General features: G+C 40.4%; 2 pseudogenes; one reads left to right on the plus strand and one right to left on the minus strand.

Moving 5' to 3' along the window:
* Nucleotides 1–786: 786 nt before the first annotated feature.
* LOC134937681 (5S ribosomal RNA) lies at nucleotides 787–894 on the minus strand (annotated as a pseudogene).
* Nucleotides 895–2,471: 1,577 nt separating this feature from the next.
* LOC134937814 (5S ribosomal RNA) lies at nucleotides 2,472–2,589 on the plus strand (annotated as a pseudogene).
* The last annotated feature ends 1,921 nt before the right edge of the window (nucleotides 2,590–4,510 follow it).

The following is a 4,510-nucleotide window of genomic DNA, read 5'->3' on the forward strand; positions in this document are numbered from 1 at the left end:
GAATGAAGAAGAGGCCAAAATGGACAGATATTGAGAAGGAAAACGGCTTCTCAATTATGGTCCTTATTGGCGGTGCGCCCAGAGCTAGAAAGTATCTGTACATACACACGGAGAGAAAGAGAGCTCTGGTGTGGGCGCACTCTTGAAAGAAAAATAAAAAAAAATATAATAATTTTTTTGAAAATGAATGGAAAAATTATAAAAACAATATTTATTGGCAAATTGATTAAAAGTTATTAGTTATCCCACTATGATCAAAAACGTGTCTAAGTGTTGGTTAATAAAAAATTGAATTATTATATTAAATTGTTCTTTATTGGAAATAACCAACAGAGGTATAAGACAACAGGAGAAGAAAAGAAAAGAAATGTTCTGGTCTCGTTAATCACACAAGATAGATTAGAAAGGTTGCAGACACTGAATAGTCTAGCAACCGTTTCTCCTGACCAGCACAGAAATTCTGTGTTACTGACAACAGAGAGATCCAATAATATATCTTTGAAAGACCAACACGATGGTCAATGTCGGACAAATTACTGATCACCAGATATACCATCAATCACAAATTGAAATTTAGAGACATATCTGAAACATTTTTGGAGAATACTGCAGACATAGCCATACTAGGTGGAAAAGAAGAGGAAAAAGAAAAGAAGAGAAAAAAAGAGAAAGAAAAACAGGTACAAATGGAGGGAAAAAGAAAGGACAAGAGAGGGGGTATAGAGGTGAGAAAGTGGTGATCCTGCTGTTGGTGTCCACCCTTCTAATGAAGGGGAATAGTGTCCTTCTCTACAACACCAGGTATTCCCAAAAAGTCTCCTTTGAGGTACTGACCCGGCCCAACGCTGCTTAGCTTCCAAGATCGGGCATTAACAGCGTGGTATGATAGTAGAGAGGCTATCTACCAATGAGAGTGCACCTATGTAAGAGGAGTGAAAAAGAATGGGGGAAAAAGGGGGGAAGTGCAGAAATGGTGTGGATCTGCTTTCCTCGTTAGGCGGGGGGACTCATCTGCCTGATGGCAAATGATACCCCTGGATCGAGGATGAGAGTCCACAGAAAAAGGCTGGGTCGGTGAGGAAGATCAGGGAGGAGTGGAAGAAATGGAAGAGTAAAGTCAGTGAAATGATAGAATTGAAGGTCGCGGATGGATTGTCCAAGGGAGGAGGATGGCGTGCCTGTTATCTCTAAATGGGAAGAATTAGCATGCCATGCACAAAGCAAAAAAGATTGATGGACGGTTCCTGGGAAACTGGAACCAACTACGTCCTGTGCCTAAGCACTTAATAGTGCAGTGGTGTAAATTCACTGTTTTTGCACACGGTTGGCATGTTATATCTGAAGCATATACAGATAAATTTCTAAATTATATAAACAGATGTCAGATATGCTATAAACTATGCGGTAGGTGGAAAACCACCAAGTTAAGATTACTAAGTCTCTATAACATGATTGTGATTAACATCTAAGAGGTAAAAGATAAACAAGTTTGATACTCATGATATGTGTGAATCCAATTCCGGGAACCTCTGGTAATCAGTGAATATCCCTGAAAGAATCTCCTGCTGGGATCCCGTGAAGCACTTAATAGTGCAGTGGTGTAAATTCACTGTTTTTGCACACGGTTGGCATGTTGTCTGAAGCATATACAGATAAATTTCTAAGTTATATAAACAGATGTCGGATATGCTACAAACTATGCGGTAGGTGGAAAACCACCAAGTTAAGATTACTACGTCTCAATGAGATCCTGGAAGTGAACAAGCCCAGCGGGTGAAACGCGTTTTCACGGGATCCCAGCAGGAGATTCTTTCAGGGATATTCACTGATTACCAGAGGTTCCCGGAATTGGATTCACACATATCATGAGTATCAAACTTGTTTATCTTTTACCTCTTAGATGTTAATCACAATCATGTTATAGAGACTTAGTAATCTTAACTTGGTGGTTTTCCACCTACCGCATAGTTTATAGCATATCTGACATCTGTTTATATAATTTAGAAATTTATCTGTATATGCTTCAGATATAACATGCCAACCGTGTGCAAAAACAGTGAATTTACACCACTGCACTATTAAGTGCTTAGGCACAGGACGTAGTTGGTTCCAGTTTCCCAGGAACCGTCCATCAATCTTTTTTGCTTTGTGCATGGCATGCTAATTCTTCCCATTTAGAGATAACAGGCACGCCATCCTCCTCCCTTGGACAATCCATCCGCGACCTTCAATTCTATCATTTCACTGACTTTACTCTTCCATTTCTTCCACTCCTCCCTGATCTTCCTCACCGACCCAGCCTTTTTCTGTGGACTCTCATCCTCGATCCAGGGGTATCATTTGCCATCAGGCAGATGAGTCCCCCCGCCTAACGAGGAAAGCAGATCCACACCATTTCTGCACTTCCCCCCTTTTTCCCCCATTCTTTTTCACTCCTCTTACATAGGTGCACTCTCATTGGTAGATAGCCTCTCTACTATCATACCACGCTGTTAATGCCCGATCTCGTCCGATCTTGGAAGCTAAGCAGCGTTGGGCCGGGTCAGTACCTCAAAGGAGACTTTTTGGGAATACCTGGTGTTGTAGAGAAGGACACTATTCCCCTTCATTAGAAGGGTGGACACCAACAGCAGGATCACCACTTTCTCACCTCTATACCCCCTCTCTTGTCCTTTCTTTTTCCCTCCATTTGTACCCGTTTTTCTTTCTCTTTTTTTCTCTTCTTTTCTTTTTCCTCTTCTTTTCCACCTAGTATGGCTATGTCTGCAGTATTCTCCAAAAATGTTTCAGATATGTCTCTAAATTTCAATTTGTGATTGATGGTATATCTGGTGATCAGTAATTTGTCCGACATTGACCATCGTGTTGGTCTTTCAAAGATATATTATTGGATCTCTCTGTTGTCAGTAACACAGAATTTCTGTGCTGGTCAGGAGAAACGGTTGCTAGACTATTCAGTGTCTGCAACCTTTCTAATCTATCTTGTGTGATTAACGAGACCAGAACATTTCTTTTCTTTTCTTCTCCTGTTGTCTTATACCTCTGTTGGTTATTTCCAATAAAGAACAATTTAATATAATAATTCAATTTTTTATTAACCAACACTTAGACACGTTTTTGATCATAGTGGGATAACTAATAACTTTTAATCAATTTGCCAATAAATATTGTTTTTATAATTTTTCCATTCATTTTCAAAAAAATTATTATATTTTTTTTTTATTTTTCTTTCAAGAGTGCGCCCACACCAGAGCTCTCTTTCTCTCCGTGTGTATGTACATCTCCAGTTCTTGCAAGGACTCTGATATTCTGTTCTGCAAGCCACAGCACTAATTACCCTGCGCTTCTGGGAACTGTACTGTAAATTACCACTGCATATCTTCTGTGTGATGTTTTGCATATCCAAGGTGTCTTAAGCTGTATGTTCAATAAAACTGACTTTACCTTTTTACAACTTCGTTGTCGTGGTCACGCCTTCCGGCAACTGGTACTAGAGCTCCTAATTGTCTAGGAACCCAATACTACCTCCCCGGTTTACCTACACGTCAGCCCCTACATCTGAGGCTTCCCCAGGTCAGCCTCAGCCCTCAGTTGTGACAGCACATGTGACAGCACATGTCTACTTTAAAGGCAAGAGAGCTGTATATTGGGTAATGTGTTACATTTTTGCACATACACAGTGGGCATCCGTGTTCGGGCACATGTACAGTTATCCTCTAGGGGTCTCACCATTACTTGATAGTTTCTCTTCTGATGAAGTCCAGTTGACAGTGGCACAAACCGCATCAGAATACTTTTGCCCATATGGTGAAGATAATATTGCTATATTGTACATGTGTTCTTCTCTATGTTTATCTGTAGATTGATACTCAAGTCTTACGCTTCTCAAGTAGTGCTATTTAAACCTTGCACTATCTTTATTTTGTGCCCAATGTACTTTTTATGCTGATGAAATACGTTGTTACATATGGGTGGAATGGAAGCGGTGCATGTAAATGCAATACATTACACAGCTGGAACAAAATACACTGCAAAGTTGCAACAACAGTCCCATATTCCTTATATAAGTAGTAAGTACAGCACTGTACATTTAAGGGGTTGAAGGATGGGGGAAGACAGAGAGACGGGAATATAAAGATCCTAGAGTGTACTTTTGTAAATAAGTTTAAACAAGCCTTTTACAGTACAGTGCATAGACATGAGATATTACAAACAGACAGTACATACAACTGTGCCATCCATTAGGCCCATTTCGAGTCTTCAGACCTGCTTGCACCTGTAGGAGGCTAATAAAGGCGTGCCAGTGCTTTTCTCAGTGTCTCACTACATGGGGGAACAGGTAGCATGCTGTGATGTTCTGACCTTGAGCACTGTGCATATGCATGTGTTTGTGGTAAGTACACTCTGAGGGAACCTACTGTATTTGTTTAGTTAGTGCCCAGATGGGTTAGGATTTATTTTTCGGTTTTCGGTACCGCACAATAAAACTACTGTAGCTACAGCTAGACTG

This window comes from Pseudophryne corroboree, chromosome 6 (genome assembly GCF_028390025.1).
Source record: "Pseudophryne corroboree isolate aPseCor3 chromosome 6, aPseCor3.hap2, whole genome shotgun sequence".
NCBI classification, from domain to species: Eukaryota; Metazoa; Chordata; class Amphibia; order Anura; family Myobatrachidae; genus Pseudophryne; species Pseudophryne corroboree.